This window comes from Peromyscus eremicus, chromosome 16_21 (assembly GCF_949786415.1).
Source record: "Peromyscus eremicus chromosome 16_21, PerEre_H2_v1, whole genome shotgun sequence".
NCBI lineage: Eukaryota > Metazoa > Chordata > Mammalia > Rodentia > Cricetidae > Peromyscus > Peromyscus eremicus.
In genome coordinates this window covers 54,161,294-54,179,040 of record NC_081432.1, presented here as the reverse complement: position 1 = coordinate 54,179,040, position 17,747 = coordinate 54,161,294, and the positions used below count along the sequence as shown (strand labels likewise).

The 17,747-nt window shown below is 36.7% G+C and overlaps 1 protein-coding gene across 3 annotated transcripts in view; it reads left to right on the top strand.

Annotated features, from left to right (window-relative positions):
* Positions 1 to 214: 214 nt before the first annotated feature.
* The window catches only part of LOC131926236 (cysteine-rich secretory protein 1-like), a 42,342-nt gene continuing 24,809 nt past the window's right edge, over positions 215 to 17,747 (top strand). Inside the window, exon 1 of one of the 3 annotated variants that reach the window (XM_059281556.1) lies at positions 215 to 332. The gene's annotated coding sequence lies outside the window, so the exon portion shown is untranslated. Of the gene's footprint in view, positions 333 to 9,521; positions 9,735 to 17,747 lie in introns of those variants that run through there. The other 2 variants (XM_059281554.1, XM_059281555.1) reach the window with 2 other exon arrangements.

Genomic DNA, 17,747 nt, shown 5'->3' with positions numbered 1-17,747 from the left:
CCATAGAGATCAGAGCAATAGCAGTCAACTAATCTTAGCTTACCACCTTGCCATAGCTTCCCAAGAGAACCTCTTCCTGTCTAACCTGTGCCTTTATTGCCTTCCTGTTCTGCCTTCTCATTGTCTCTGAGCACAGCCACATCACTTCCTCATCACTGCCTGTCTATACAGACCTCCAGTTCTCTATATTTGGTACTGGGATTAAAGGCGTGTGTCACCATACTTGGCTGTGTCCTTGAACGCACAGAGACTCTGACTGCCATGTGATCGGAAAAACAGCATGTGCTACCACCACCTGACTTTGGTTCATGGCCATGAACTCTGATTTCCAGGTATACTTTATTTATTAAATACAAGTTTGAGGCCAGCCTGGGCTACAGAGTGAGTTCCAAGAAAGGTGCAAAGCAACACAGAGAAACCCGGGCTCAAAAAACCAAAAAAAAAAAAAAAAAGAACTTAATATTCTTAACTATATGCTTATCTTTGCTAAGTATCAGTACATAAATAGAATTAATAGATCTATTATTATCAAAGTAGAAAATATGTTTAAAAGGCAAGTCCCATGTAACCTGAACACTGCTACTGCAGAAAAAAAGAAACGAGATACCTTACTCATGTATCAAACCCACATTCAAAAATTTTACATGTTCCACTCTATATCAAGGCTGGCAGGATACATCCCATCCCATATTCTTCATAGAAACACAACCAACACAGCTACTGTGTTAAAATAACTATGTTATAGCAGATCCCCAAGGAGCTGGTTTTACAAACATTTCACCATTTTTCCTCCTTATAACACAGATACAAAACCAGACTGCTCTGCACTTGTCAGCAATTCAAGCAGGTGAGGTGCAGAAGGAATTTGCTTCACAAAAGAATATGGCTTATCAAGGTGCCTAGAGAACATGTATAAATGTTGACAAAATAGAAGAATTCTGTCCACTTGGTACTTCAATACTTTAAAACAGCCTTGGTCCTCTTAGATAAATATGAGACAAGGTTCACCACCAAAGTAACAGATAAGTCTGTAGGTCCTGGAGAAGATATTCAGTAGGCTCTTCCAAGGCAAGAATCTGTTGGGATTGATGAGCAAATCTAATACCCATGATGTTTTTACTGTCTTCAGTGTCCAAAGCAAGATTTATGTTAATTTCAGTCAAATAGATCCAGCAAACAACTACAGGGTCACGACCTCCTCCAGCAAACACAACCTCATTCTCCTGAAATGCTGTCACTTAAGAAAGAACAGAGTATCCATTGTACATCAAATTTATTATGTCAACAAACTTGAGATTTGCTGGTTGCAGTGAGGTATCTCTAATGTCCCCTAGCTGGCATCAAATTATAAGAGCTAGAAGAATATAATTTTCCTATGTCCCTCCCAGTAATTGAAAATATATAGTCATTCTCCAGCCATACCTGTCTGCAATCCCCTTCCTGGGACTTGTTTTCATTAATGTTCAGGAACATGAATAAAATGTCATCTCCATTTTAGGCTGTTTTTTATTTTATAAAAAAAGCACTTGAAATTTTTTTCATGTTAAGATACTGTATTGACCCTTTTAGACAATTGTTTTTCATAAATATACATTTAAAGTAAATATTTGTTCATCATCTAAATTCACCAATTTGCTCATATTCATAACCCTCAATATTTGTTACTTGCCACAGGGCAATTTACTGCTAAACCATACGTTAGATTTAGTTGATCCTTCTCATATTAAATATTCACCTTTTCCCTATTTCTTAAAACAATGAAAGGTGCATGAAAACTCAGAAAAGGAACAGTAAGTCACTTAGTAATAAATGCAGATTGACCCTAATACTTCAGAGAAGAGAGGGTTAGTGTATTTTTTTTAGCATCTCTAAACATCACTCTTCTGATTCCAGTAGCATACAATGCACATGCTTGTGGATAGAGAGATAGATCAGTAGTTAAGATCACTGGCTGCTCTTGTAGAGGTCCTAGGCTCATTTCCCAAACCCACATGGAAGCTCACAATCACCTGTAACTCTAGTCCCAGGGGATCTGACACCCTCTCTGACCTTCATGGACATTAATCATGGCATGTTACACAGACAAAAATGCAGGCATAACACCCATACACATAAAATAATTTCTCAGTGCATAGTAAATAAGAGGTTAGGTGTATATTACACAGAGAGTACATTCTCAGATCAGGAACTCTGAGCAGTGGGTACTGTGGATGTGACTACAACATACCCACACTTGCCCTCCATCAACAACATTATCATTAACCAATGTAACAGTGGGTTCTACATTGCTAAAAAAGTTCTTCCCCCAGTCACTACTAACTGATTCTATATTTAAAATTACCAGATGTCTGAGTGAGGTAACACAGACTCACAAAGACAAAAAATGGTAAGTACTCACTTATAAGTGGATATGAACTGTGAAATAACGGATAAGCATGCTGCAATCTACAGACCCAGAAAGACTCAAGGCAGGATACATGGATCTCTCTGGGAAGGGGAAATAGAATAGACTTCACAAGTGGACTTGGGGCAGTTGGAGATAGCAACAGGAGGGAACAAGTTGGGGAATGGAAGGAGAGAGTCCTGGGAGAGATTGGTGGAACTGGAGGACATTTGCTGTGGTAGAAACCTAGTACAGTAGGAACTCCCAGACATCTTTAATGGTGACTCCATGGAAAACTACAGTAATGGAGGATACATAGCCTGAACTGGAAATCTTCTGTAACCATGCAAGGCTTTCCAGTGGAGAGATTTGGAAACAAATCTAGTCATAATACCTTTGCCCTACAATTTGTCATACAATTTGACCTGCAAGTTGTGCTGGATAAAGGTAGACAGAGCTTGTGGGAGTGTCCAACCAATGACTGGTCCTACTTGAGACTCTTGCCACCAGAGGGAGCCCATGCCTGACACAGCCTGGAGGACCAGGAACCAGAGGCTTGATAGGCCTGAGACCTAGGATAGAAACAAACATGTGGGGGGCGGGAGAGTCCATGAAATGATTCGTAATGATACTCTGCTTTTCTTGCAACCTGGAGCCTAGCATAATCATCATCAGAGAGGCTTCATCCAGCAACTGATGGAAGCAGATGCAGAGACCCACAGTGAAATACTAGTCAGAGCTCATGAAATCCTTCAGGAGACAGGGAGGTATTGAGAGCTGCTTCTAGCAAAAGACCATGAGAGTATATAGCAGGTGACAACTAGAGTTCAGAAGGTCAACCTATCAGAAATAAGGGTTCTGTTAGAGGAAATCATCATGCAAGGTATTATGGAAATACTGAATTTTAATAAATTGGCTGTTTCTTGTTGTAAACTTCTTGTGGAGTAACAGCCGTGATACCACCTCTTTTATCGTGCATTTCCATGTTATGTGTACATGTAATCTCATGACTGCACCTTAATCTTATGGGCACACATAAGTGTGGATAGTCTAGAAGATGGTTTCTTATTTAACTGTACAATTTTTATGATTAGAAACATACTAAATATGCTTCATAACTGGGTCTATTGTGCCATGTGGACTGTAGACACTTAGAGGTCTTGTTCTCCATCCTTAGCCACTGAGAAGGTAAATATTGGCCTCGTAGAACTTTCACAGAGTAGAATTGAAGGTGCCTGGCATTGTTAGAACAAAACCCTTCAGAAGAATTATATCGAACTAGAAGTGATAGTGCAGGTGTCTGGCCTTGGTATATCTTAGTCCTTCAAGAGATAAATAGCACTTGTGTTGTCCTAAGTTTCCTCCACTGTCACCTCATCACTCTGATCAAAAAACAATATACACTTTGAACTTATTTCTATACCATTTTTATGCAAGATTTCAGGCTCAGTAGACTATTTTTGTATAGGTCCTGAGATTCAGGTGATTAACAGAAAAGGCTCTTAACTGTCTAACCATGTCTGGATATTATTAATCACCTAAGAGTACATGTATTCTTTTCTCTTTTCCTAAATCTCTCATTGGTTTAATTTCTTCCCTTGTAACCCTTGTAGCTATCCCTTTAAGAGATAGCCAGAACTTTTTACAAGTTACAGCTATTGTCAGTCACAAATTAACCTGACCAAGTCTTTGCCAAGTGTGACTCATATCAGAATACTCGTCCCTGAGAGTTTACCTTGTAGTTTTTACTAACAAGTTGTTAATGAACATATATATATATATATATATATATATATATATATATATATATATATATTCATATCACACACACACACACACACACACACACACACATATATATATATTATTGGAGGAACAAAGAGGGACAAGAATGGAAACAACTAGATAGATATGAGAAAACAGCAGGAGGGACTGAGAGGAGCTAAGTATGAAAACAGAAAAGAAGCTGTGTAGATATAATTGACTGAGAAGACTAAAGTGAATGGACTAAAGAACTCAGCTTGCTTAGATTCATTTGATATCCCTCAGATCAATATGTTAGCCTCTTGTAGTTTCTGTTCTGGACTCTGGTAGAAATCTCCTCAGGGCAGGCACCTGTGGAGAATTCGATAGGGAGAAAGGATTGCACGAGGCAGAAGGGTCAACGACACCACAAGAAATCCTACAGAATCAATTTACCTGGGATCCTTGGAGCTCACAGAGATTGAACTGTGACAACCAGTGAGCTTGCATGGGACTGACCTAGGCCCTCTGCACATGTTACAGTTGTGTCATTTAGTCTTTTTGTGGAACTCCTAACAGTGGGAACAGGGGCTTTCTCTGACTCTTTTTCCTGCTTTGGGGACCCCTTTCCTCCTACTGGGTTGCCTCACACAGCCTTAATGTAAGAGGATGTACTTAGTCTTATTACAACATGATATGCCATGTTTGATTGATATTCCTGGGAGACCTGTGCTTTTCTGAAAAGAAATGGGGAAGTGAAATCTGATATATTAAGAACTTTTCAGGTGTCAGTTGTAACCACAAGTTTTCCTGTGTCCCACCCAGCCCCACCATGGTCCCATAGCCATCTATAAAATAATTACTCAAAAGCTTATATTAATTATAACTGCTTGGCCATTTGCTCAGGCTTATTTCTGACTAGCCTTTATAATTAAATTAACCCATAATTAATTCTTAATCTATGTTTTGCCACATCTCCTCCACCTCTGCCTTTCTTCTTCCTGTGTCTCTCAGATTTCCTGCCTGGCTATAACTTCTTTATTAACCAATCATAACAACACATATTCACAGTGTACATCAAGACATCCCACAGCCATCAGTGCTTTCATATTCCTTGTTCTTCTTCTTTTTTTTATCTTCTGGATGATCAGTCCACAACACTTGGGCTTATGAGACTGCACTCCAGTTACATGTGAAATATTTTAACATGCTAAAGCTTGTTCAATAGTTCTAATGAGAAGTGAATAAGGGTGAATACAGAAAACAAACTGTACTGCAATTCACACTTACAGATTTTATCATCTGAACTTCATGATCAGTAATCATTTTATTAAAGTTGAAGGATTCCACAGCTGTCAGTCTAAAGTTTGTGAGTTCCTATGAGCTTGGTTCAATTATCTCTGTGGATTTCCCCATCATGATCTGGAACCCCCACCCCCCCTTGCTCATATTATCCCTCTTCTTTCTCTTCAACTGGACTCCTGTAGCTCAGCCTGATGCTTGGCTGTGACCCTCTGCATCTGCTTCCATCATTTACTAGGTGAAGGCTCTATAATGATAGTGACTAGACTAGGCCTTCTGCATATGGGAAACAGTTGTGTAGCTTGGTCTGTTTGAGGGGCTCCTGGTGGTGGGATCAGGCTCTGTTCCTGGTGCATGAGCTGGCTTTCTGCATACCATTGATGCAGTGGGGAGGGTCTTAGTACTGCTTCGACTGAATGTACCAGGCCTTGCTGACTCCCCATGGGAGGTCTTACCCTTTTGGAGGAAGGGATAGGATGGATGGTCTTGGGGGGGACTGGAGGGGAAGAAGGGAAGAAAGGGATCTATGGTTGGTATGTAAAATGAATATTTTTTTCTTTTACATATCAACCATGGATTCCACTGTCCACACTCCTCCCACCCCCTGCCCCCAGTCTTCCTTCCAAAATCACCCCCCATTCCCACCTTCTCCAATTCAAAATCTCCCTAGGGAGTCAGTAGAGCCTGGTACATTCAGTTGAGGCAGGTCCACTCCCCTCCTCCCTGTACCAAGGCTGAGCAAAATGTCTCAGCACAGGCACTAGGTTCCAATAAGCCAGCTCATGCACTAAGGACAGGTCCTGGTTTCACTGCTTGGGGGCCCCCTAAACAGTTCAAGCTAAACAACTGTCTCACTTATCCAGAAGGCCTACTCCAGTTCCATGAGAGTTTCTCAGCTATTGGTTCACAGTTCATGTGTTTCCACTAGTTTGGCTAGTTGTCTCTGTACTTTTTCCATTCATGGTCTTGATATCTCTTGCTCATATAATCCCTCCTTTCTCTGGTCGCCTGGACTCCTGGAGCTCTGCCTGGGACTTGGCCATGGATCTCTGCATCTGCTTCCATCAGTCACTGCATGAGGGTTCTATCATGACAGTAGACTGTTTGGCCATCTGATCACCAGAGGAGGTCAACTCAGGCACCCTCTCGACCATTGCCAGTAGTTTATGGTGGAGTCATCTTTGTGGATTCCTGGGGACCTCTCTAGCACTCTGCTTCTTCCTATTCCAATGGTGTCTTTATTTATTGTGGTCTCTCTTTCCTTGTTCTCCCAGTCTGTTCCTGATCCAGCTAGTTCATCAGGCTCCCCTAAGCTCTCTGTCTCCCGACCCTTTCCCTCCATTAGCCCCGCTCACCCCTAGTTTGCTCATGTAGATCTCAGCCATTTCTCTGTTGCTGGGTGATCCCTGTGTCTTTCCTAGGGTTCTCTTTACTAGCTAGCTTCTTAGGAGCTGTCTGGTTATCCTTTGCTTTACATCTAGTATCCACTTATGAGTGAGTACATACCATGTTTGTTTTTCTGAGTCTGGGTTACCTCACTCAGGATGATATTTTCTAGGTCCATCCGGTTGCCTGCAAAACTCATGATGTCATTGTTTTTCTGTGCTGAGTAGTACTCCATTGTGTATATATACCACATTTTCTTTATCCCTTCTTTAGTAGAAGGGCATCTAGGTTGTTTCCAGGTTCTGGCTATTACAAATAATGCTGCTATGAACTTAGTTGAGCATGTGTCCTTGTGGTATGATTGGGCATTCCTTGGGTATATGTCCTAGAGTGGTATAGCTGTATCTTGAGGGAGATTGATTCCCAATTTTCTGAGAAAGCGCCATACTAATTTCTAAAACAGCAGTACCAGCTTGCATTCCCACCAACAGTGTTAGGAGTGTTCCCCTTGCTCCACATCCTCTCCAACATAAGCTGTTACCAGTGTTTTTGATCTTAGCCATTCTGACACATGTAAGATGATAGCTCAGAGTCGTTTTGATGTGCATTTCTCTCTGCTTTGATTTGTGTTGTCTCTTGCTTGGATTTCCTGCATGGCTTTTTTCTGCCTTGCCATAGGCCATAGCAGCTTCTTTATTAACCATGGTAGCAACACACAATCACAGCCTACAGAAAGACCATCCCACCGCACTTCCCCTTCTCTGTCTAATCACAAAGGAAGATTTTCATTTTCATATAATAAAATTACATATAACAGAACAGTTATCAACAGGAATTACAGTTACAATATCTAAAGTCTATTTGTATTTGGAAAAATTAGAGAAAATATTCTATCATCCATTTTATTTTTGTGAGTCTAGAAATTTTATTTCTAATTTACCTTTTATCATAATTAAGGAAATCTATAATTATAACTATCTAGTCTGCAACTCCATCAAAGACCCCACAGTAATATAATATTATCTAAGTAAACAGGAAATGCATTGTAAGCAACTTCTGAAACATGCAAGTAATCACAGGCAGCTCTCTGCCTGGACACTCACCCAATGTTCTTTTGTAACATTGGGGCATCTATCTTCAGCCTAAACTACTGGCAATGGTCGAGAGGGTGCCTGAGTTGACCTCCTCTGGTGATCAGATGGCCAAACAGTCTACTGTCATGATAGAACCCTCATGCAGTGACTGATGGAAGCAGATGCAGAGATCCTAGAGTGTCTGACAGACTTCTCAGTGAAGCAGGAAATTTGAAGGACTGTTCTGCCTAATGGCAAAGTTGATCAGTTGCTTTTCTCTGTGGCCTGCAGAATGTCTGGCCGTTTGTTTTGTGAAACAGAAACCTGAAGGGCCATATCACCTTGTTTTGGCAAAATTCAGTGGTCACCTTCCGATGTCCAGTTTATCAAGCAGTCCAGGCAAGAGCAGTTCCTTACCCAAACAGCTAGTTTTTTCCACATTGTAAGCAAACTTCATAATGTTTTTTTTCAATGCCCATCATCCTTTCTGAAGTAATTGGTGCTGCCAGGAGCAGACATGTCTCACTGTCCAGAAAAGTCTAAGTTCTTAAAACATTTTAAGTGCTGTATTCTGTAGCTTTGAAGTGTTTGAAGATTGCCTACCAAATTAAAATATTATTTTGTATACCTAGAAAACTAACAAGATTATATGTTTGATTGTGATATCAGATTATTAATCTGTATTTCTTAATTATACATTGAAATTTTATATAAATTGCATAAACATAATACTTTAAACAAGAATAGAAATATGCATACAATATGACAAATTTGACCTTAAATTTATATCAATAAACCAATCCATATCAACGTAAAGTATTTTGAGATAAACAGTTGAGTGAATACAGCCCCAGTCCCTCCTTTAGTTTTATTACTTAAAAAGAAAATCATTTGTATAATGGTTTTAAGATTCACTGTTCCCTCCTGCCCTCAAAATATTGATGGTCTCCAATGGTCTGGGAAAGGAAATAAGATGAATAAATTTATTGAAAAAGTAATATAAAACCTACGCATTTGAAAGTATTAATATTTATGAAATTGCTGAACAGAATGTTCTAACTAGACTATGGAGATGGAGAAGAAGATGAAGATTGGGAAAGTACAAAAAAACCCACAAATGAGTTTGGGAACATTTTCTGCTCATTTTTTAGTGAATATATTAGTGCTTTATAGATATAAAATGCAAATTTGAAAACTAAGAATCAAGAAAAAGGATATAATTTCACATTAGAAGTTAATCATTAGATTATAAAAATAAGAAAGGAATGTTGCAGAAATTATGTAGATATATAAATTAGGATATATACAAAGGTTTAAAATAGATTATAATATAATTTGATAAGAAATTTGGTTTTGCATATTATAAGTTAAGATTTGGCCTTTTAGATCCTAATTGTCTGGCAACAGTGACCATGAGGAAACATTCAAGGCTTCTCCTCCCCCGCCTAGTTAAACTTTGTCAACTTGCTCCAGGAAGTGTGATCATTGAATCTTATGATTATGACTTTTTAAGGACATTTTGGTTCATGTTTAAAAAACAGTCACGTATTTGATATTTTTTGAAGTGCAAATATAGACTGATGCAATCATTGTTGTAGGACATAAAAATAAATTGTTTTCCTTGGGAGAGAGAGAGACATATATTTTCTTCCATACACTGCTTCCCGAGCACAGTATCAAATAAAATATTCATAGAGGCTCAGAAAAGATTCAAACAGCTGTCCGGCACAAGTTCTTTACATCGCCTGCTCCATCCACCCTTCTCCCATCCTGATCTCTGCTGCAGCTGGTGCCCAGCATAAGTGGTGCCTGAACAGCAGACCTGAAGTAGGATAAGTATTAATAAGGTGTTTCTGATGTGGTGAGAATCCCACAAGGATGCTGCAGACACTCTGTCAAAGAGTTCGGCTGGGTGAATGTGGTTAATAAGAAAGAATTAATAAAGATCCCCTGGTCATTGAATAGGGCTGAAGAGAGTATATAAGAAAAAAGAAAAATTAATACAATGGGACAGGTGGAGTCTAAGGAAAGGAAGCTTTTTGTTGATATTTCAAAACATAATTGAAAAAGAAAAGAATAAAATCAAGTTTGTGAGATTTTACAGTGTGTGCATGATCTTAGTCCTTGGTTTCCTGATCAAGGCTCCCTAGATATTGGTAATTGGAATAAAGTAGGAGAAGATATTAGATTGTGGTATGAGTCCAATGGGCCACAAGGCATACCTGTAAATGCTTTAGCTTATTGGTCATTAAGCCAGCAGGCTTTGGCTCCAATGGAAGTTGGGCATTTCCCTAAATGTAAAAAAAAAATCTACAGAAACTTCTCCTCAAAATAAATCAATTGCTCCTCTTCTTTTTAAAGATCCATTAGGAAAGGAGGTTAGTAATGAGGAGGAAAGAGATAAGAAGAATGGGGAGTCTTTTCAAACCGAAAGTGACTGAGAGGTAGAAGAAATCAAAATTTTAAGGAGGATTGGCCACCTCAGTATATCTTTTTCAAAAGAAACCTAAAAAGAGGCCAAAAATGGACAAGGAGCCTGTAGGTTTTGCTGCTATAGTTAGAGAAGGTGACAGAGCAGGGGAACCTTTGGTTAGGTGTTATCCAGTAATGTTTGATACAAATATTCAAGAGATGCCTGTGTTGGAGCTCCTTGTGCAATTTTACATAGTGAATCCATTGTTTCTTTATGTATTTTTGAGACTAACAATGGTTCATTTAAAATACTTTGTATGCATTGTGTTCTTTCTAATTGAATATCTTTATTATTCATGATTATTAATATTATTTTATTCACTTTTCATACCAACCACAGATTTCCCCTCCTTCCTCTTTCCACCACCCAGCCGTCCCTCCCTAAACATCCCCAATCCCACCTCCTCCAAGTCAAGGTCTCCCATGGGGAGTCAGCAGACCTGGTACATTCAGTTGAGACAGGTCCCAATTGTATTACTTCTAGTGTAACATATGAGGCTTTTGTTACATTAGGCCAATCATGTCATATTTTACTTCCTGTTAGTAATACTGGAGATTGGTATGCTAATCCTGGTTTACAGGTTATGAATAATGTAGTACATGCTTCTTGCAGAGGTAACTATTGTATGGGAACTTTACTTTTAGGAGTTACTGCATTAATTGCTATTGCAGCTAGTTTTGTTTTTTCTACTGCTGCTTTGGTTAATCAAATTCATGCAGCTCAACATGTGAATTAATTATCAAAAAATGTTTCTATTGCCCTTATGATTCAGGAACACATGGATAGAGGCATTCAGGAGAGACTTAATGCTTTGGAAGAAGCAGTGCTTCATATAGGAAATCAAATTCAAAATATTAAGGTTAGATTATCAATAGAATGTCAGTCAAATTCCACTGGATTCATTTTACTCCTTTATCACACAATGCTTCAGAACATACTTGGGAAAGGATTCAAATTCATCTTAAGGGAGTTTGGGATTATTCAAACTTTTCTTTGGATTTTCATAATCTACCTCAAAAAATTTCTGCTATAAGTAAAACTCATATTGATTGTTCCAAAGTGGAAAAAGTCTCAACTTCTTTCCTTAAGGCTATTAGGAATTATATAGGTTCTACTACTGTTTGGCCATTTTTTTTATTAATTTGGAATTGATAATTTTTATTTTCTTACTTATTATTTTTCTTTTTCCAGTCGTCTTACAATGACTAGCATTAGACATCAGAACACTGTCAGTGGAATTTCAAATTGATAGACAGAAAAATAAAAAAGGGGAAGATGGTGGCTCCACTCCCAATTTAGCTGAATAGAATGTATGACTGTTGTGTGGCTAAGGAGACTGTGTGACAAAGTTCCAGTTCTTGTCACTTAGCTAAAGAGACTGTAGGACTGTTGTTTGGCTAGAAACTGTGTGACAAAGTCCGATTTCTGGTTGAGTGGATACAGCCCCACTTTCTCCTTTAGTTTTATTACTTAAAAAATAAAATCGTTTGTATAGTGGTTTTAGGATTCACTGACTTGTTCCCTTTTGCCCTCAAAATATTGATGGTCTGAGATGTTCTGGGAAAGGAAATTAGATGAATAAAATTTATTGAAAAAAGTAATATAAAACCTATGCATTTGAAAGTATTAATATTGATGAGATGACTGACCAGTATGTTCTAACTAAACTGTGGAAATGGAGATGAAGACCAAGATTGGGAAAGTACAAAAAACCGACAAATAAATTTGGGAACACTTTTTGCCTATTTTTTAGTGAAGATATTAATGCTTTTATAGATATAAAATGCAAATTTGAAAACTAAGAATCAAGAAAAAGAATATGGTTTCACATTATGAGTTAATCATTAGAAGATCATAAAAATAAGAAAGATAGGAATGTTGTAGAAATTATATAGATGTATAAATTGGGATATATATATATGTCTAAAATAGATTATAGTATAATTTGATAAGAATTTTTGTTTTCCTTATTATAAGTTAAGAATTAGCTTTTAAGGTTTTAATTGGCAACAGTGACCATGAGGAAACATTAAAGGCCTCACCTCCACCGCCTTTTTAAACTCTGTCTACTTGCTCCAGGAACTGTGATCATTGAATTTTATGATTATGTCTTTTAAAGAATGTTTTGGTTCATGTTGGAAAAATAGACTGAATTAGATATTTTTTGAAATGCCAGTATAGAATGATATAATCATTGTTGTAGGATCTAAAAATAATCTCTGTGGCTCTGGGATAGTTATAAACAAGTATTCTCTTCTATATACTACCTCTTGAGCACAGTATCAAATAAAATATTCCTAGAGCCTCAGAAAAAATTTCAAACTGTTGTCTTGTGCAACTTCTTTATATTGCCTCCTGCATCCACCCTTCTCGAGTCTGATTTCTGCTGAAGCTGGTCCCCAGCAGGGCAGGGATAAGCCTTACTCATACCACAACAGTTCTGAATTTGTACAGTTGGTGTTTTTTCAAAGTAGAAAATATACTGGTCTAGTAAACTGATGGCAAATTCTCTTCTAAGACCCATGACCTAAGTAGCCCTAGGTTTCTAACTAGTCTAGGTTTCTAGTACCAAGCATAATGTACCCCTTATTGAGAGGTCTTTAAGTACAATTAGATATTGTTAGTTACAGCCTACATAAGACTACTACTATGAATCTTTGAGGATGTGTTACCATGCTTGTCATTATTGTGGTTTATAGGCATAACAGCTGATTAAGACTACTAATTGCTATTCTCCACTGTCACATTGCATAGGAAATTCTGGAAGGAAGCTTTCAGAGGAGAGCCAGTGAGACAGAGCTCTGTACCTGAAGTATGTGGTGTTTTCAGAAACAGGGACTTACCTTTAACCTCTAGGCTGTATCAAAGGGCAACAACAAAAAGCCTATATTGTTTTAGGAGTCACTTGGACTCCCCTAACCAAAAATTCAACAGAACTTTCTAATGTCAGGTACTAGAGTTTTTGTTAATAGTCTAAAGCTCTTAGAGAGAGTATTGTTAGCCTCACTGGCATAATTAAATTTTATTTACATATATATGTATATATACACACACATATAAGTTTTTTGTGTGTATATGAGTTTATATGTGCATGCATGTATATAAACATATGTTTATATGTTTATATGTAAATTTAGAAAAACACAAAATAACATGTTTCTTTAGAGTTTTCTTTTTCAGACATCCTTGCTGTTATTTATCCCTCCTCCCTCCTTGTTCTTCTAAACTGGCCTACTTCTCCCTCCACTTTTTTCTCATTTCTTCTTTACTTAAATATTCAATAATTCAATATGTATTATTGAAAACATGTTTGTGCTCAACTTTGGATATTATAATGGTTGAGTCATGTATAAGGTAAATGTCTTAACAATTCAATATTACCTTTGGGATATATTCTTTTGTAACACTGCTAATGTCATCCTATAGTAGATTCTATTTGTGTATCCCAAAGGATACACAGAACATCAGGAAGAAGGACTCTGAGAAGACTGTGTCCTCAACTGTTGTATGTGTTGGCCGACAGGGTTGACTTCTGGCCCTGATCAAGTGATTTCCTTGGGTCAACAAGTGCCAACTTCCCAGGAAGTCTCATAATCCTGTGGAAGAGTTATCTACACACTGATATTTATTGTGACTTATTATAGTTTTAAAAATATCTTTTCTCATCATAGATGAGAAAAATATCAATATGGCATGATTTAGTCATTCAGGTATGTATTTCTAAATGAACATATGAGCTATGCTTACATAGTTTCATTAAACAGCCCACTGATTGGAGCTTATCTATCTAGAAAGTAGTATTTGTTTTCTTCAGTGACCTTGATGTTCTTTCTGACAGTTTTAAAACTAGCACAAAAGAGAGTTTAAAGCCATAAAAGTTAAGGTCAATGATTAACAAACAAGTTACAAAATACATAAAACCATGGGCCTTTATTTTCTCTAAATAGTTAAAAGCAATCATCTATGTACTAAAAAATGCAGAAAAAGAAATATCATTTGTGCAGTGGTTTTTCTCTACAGATTTGCAAACTGAGGAAATTATAGAAGGTTATTTAGTGGTATAGACACTTAAGCTAATCTTGTATCTTGAATCAGTTATCAACCACCAAAAGAAAGGACTTATTTCTCACTCTGGATAATGAGCATAACTTGATAAATTAAAAAACTATAAATATGAAAATTATTTTTTCTTTATTTAGATTATATGTTTAACCCAATACCTGAAATTTCTCTGACTCACTGTAATGCAATGATTCTTAATGCACAAAATGAGAAATGTGGTGAAACTGTGGAAGAAAGTCCACTGAATATTTAATATTAAGAAAAATACTATTATTCTCAGATACTACATGCTAGATTGCCCTGCTGGACACTTCTTAGCTGCTGAGTAACAGAATTTGGAAATAATTCCTGTCATTTAATTATCTATTTTACTTAGTAGTGAGATTGTCTTTTGTTGTAATTTTGTCTCAGCATACAAGATATCTGATTAAATATATTTATTAAATGTATAATATTTTGAATAATGGAAAAAGCAATTAGAATTTGGCCCAGCTCTCAAAGGCAATGGTGTAGTGTAGAAGAAGTTTAAAGAGCATGTCCTAAAACACAGACAAAAATAATAAGCTCTGATGTCTTACGGCATATAAAGGGATCACAATGATGACTTCTTATAGATATTACAATAACTAGGAGTTGAAATAAAATAACTAAACATTGAAAGCGTGAAGTCATAATGATAAAGACAAAATTGCTGACTACCTTGATTTTATCATCTCACATGGTACACATGAATTGAGTTATCATACATTATCCCATAGACCTGTAAATCTAGAAGACATTTTTAAGGGGTTGTCTAGAACATTAACCATTTTAATTGGAGTAAACTAGACTTCACCTAAATGCATATTGTTTTCTAGATTTTTGACATTCCATGTATAGATTCATTCCCTTCATTATAGCTTTTTGCTGAATTATGATTCCTCAACAATCACATGTACTCAGTTACAAGTTTTATTATGACACTAATCCAAATACATATAGTGTAGAAAAAGAATCAGTTTACCTATTTAACTTTCCAGCTAAACAGTAAGCTGTAAGTTGTAGATTCTCTGGGGTCTACATTTAGGAAACATGAGTTATGAAAAATTATCATTTTCTATAATATATTTCAACAAAGAAAAGGTCACAAAAATAGTGAGAAATTAGAAAACAAAACCGACAAGTGACAACCCAATTGAAAAGCTAATATCACTTTGATGCTTGAATTCATGTGTGTTATTTCATGAACCACAGCAACCTTATATATTGTAGCATATTTAATGATCATAAAGTAATAAATTTATGAAAACTTGTAAAGCAGGAATCAAAAGCCAGAAGATATTTGCCTTTCAAGCTCTTTTCATTCACTTTTGTGGGAATTTTTCATGTTACTCCATATTGCTTAGTAAAGTCAACTTATTCTCATGTAATTCACAGATGTATAGAGTACTTTTACTCAGGTAAAAAAGAAAAGAAGCATTGCACACAAAAAGAAAGGCCTTGAAATTACCTGATACATGGCAATGGATGATACGTACTATATCATCTAATCACTAGTAAACTAAACAGTATTTCCCCACGTATACATCATTATAAAAATTTCACCAGTGTTCATGAGAACTGAAATCTCAAGCTTGTGACAATTTGCACACCATTAAGCAGCCTTCAGGGTGAGGATGGAGACTGTTCTGATCGTGATCTTGCCACATTCTTCCATAGAAAGCTGGAGGTAGAGACAGCATGTCCGAAGGTAATGTGATTCAGGAATGTTACTTACTTAGAGTTCATATTTCACTTGTATATCTATTTTATTTATTTATTTATTTATTTATTTATTTATTTATTTGTTTGTTTGTTTGTTTGTTTGTTTGTTTTGACCAGAAAGGATTTATCTGTTTGTAGCTCTGGCTGTCATGGAACTCGCTCTGTAGACCTGCCTTCCTCAAACACACAGAGATCTACCTGCCTCTGCCTCCTGAGTGCTTGGATTATAGGTGTGTGCCATCACCACCAAGCTTTCACTTGTATATTTAAAAAATACACATCAGGGGGTGATGAAAGAGAGTTAAGCATCCTGTGAGCCTTTAATTTCTTATGGTCAAGTCCACCCTGAGCTTTAAAGATTGTCTTAAACAGTGTCTAATATGTAAGCCTATTATTATATACAATTAAAACATTTGTTGAGTAGATTATCTTCTCTGGTATGTCTTTTTCACATAAATCAGTGAACTTAAAGATAAATAAGAAAATGAGAATAGATTATTGAATTGTGCATGATGTATTACAATGTATATGACAATATGAGCCTCCCGAAATGCCTCTCAGTGCTATGTATGTACTATTTGTGATTGCATAATTTATTCTTGCTTATTTATCAAAAAAGATTTTTTAACATCATTGCCTAGGAAACTTGTTGTTGTTAGTCTATCCTGCTTCATTTTTATGTTGTCAAAATAAGCTTAGAAATCACAAAACTTTGTGTGGATTCTCACAATCAAATGATAACAGTTTGATATTTTGCTCAATATTGTGTTCAACTTCATTTGACCAGAATATAAAAGCTAATACTAGGGACCTTAAAAATACCAGATGGCTCTGGTATTCTTTACCAATGTACTCTGTAAAGCACTATCACATTGAATTTACAAAGGTAAGGGACACAATCATTTTCTAAATCTAATTGGTCCAACAACTAATCAGAGATGTTTTAGATTTCTGTGTAGACATCTTGAATTCTCTAGAGATCATGAAAAGTATAATCTAACACTTATTCTCAAAGGAATTATTTTTTAAAATTATGCATATTTATGTATAAATTTGCTTCTGTGTAGAGGTATATGCATGTGAATAAAGTATTCAGGGAGACTAGAAGGTGTCAAGTCCCTGGAGCTGGAGTTACAAGCAGCAGTGTGACAAATGACGTGGGTGGAAGTGAACTCTATATTGTCTGTAAGAGCATAAGTTACTCTTAACCACTGAGTTGCCTCTGCAGCCCCGTTAAAAGAGAGAAATACAGCTCTGATAAGATGCAAATGACTTGGTTAGGAGCATCCACTGACAAATATGTAGATACATTATCACATTAGATGAGCACTCAAGAGCTAGTAAAATTCTCTAATAATTTGTTTCTGATAGCCATATACAGAGTCCCCATAATTTCAGTTAGATGACCAACTATGAAATCTGCCATGAAAAATCTTGTGTCATACCTTGTTAACCAAGATGTGCTTGCACAACCAGATTGTGTCAAAGCAGGAAATAGGTAGAGTACATACAGACAGTTCCGACTGTTGTCTGTCACCACCTTTCTTCTTCCAACAGAACAAACATTTCATTCAGTGCATTC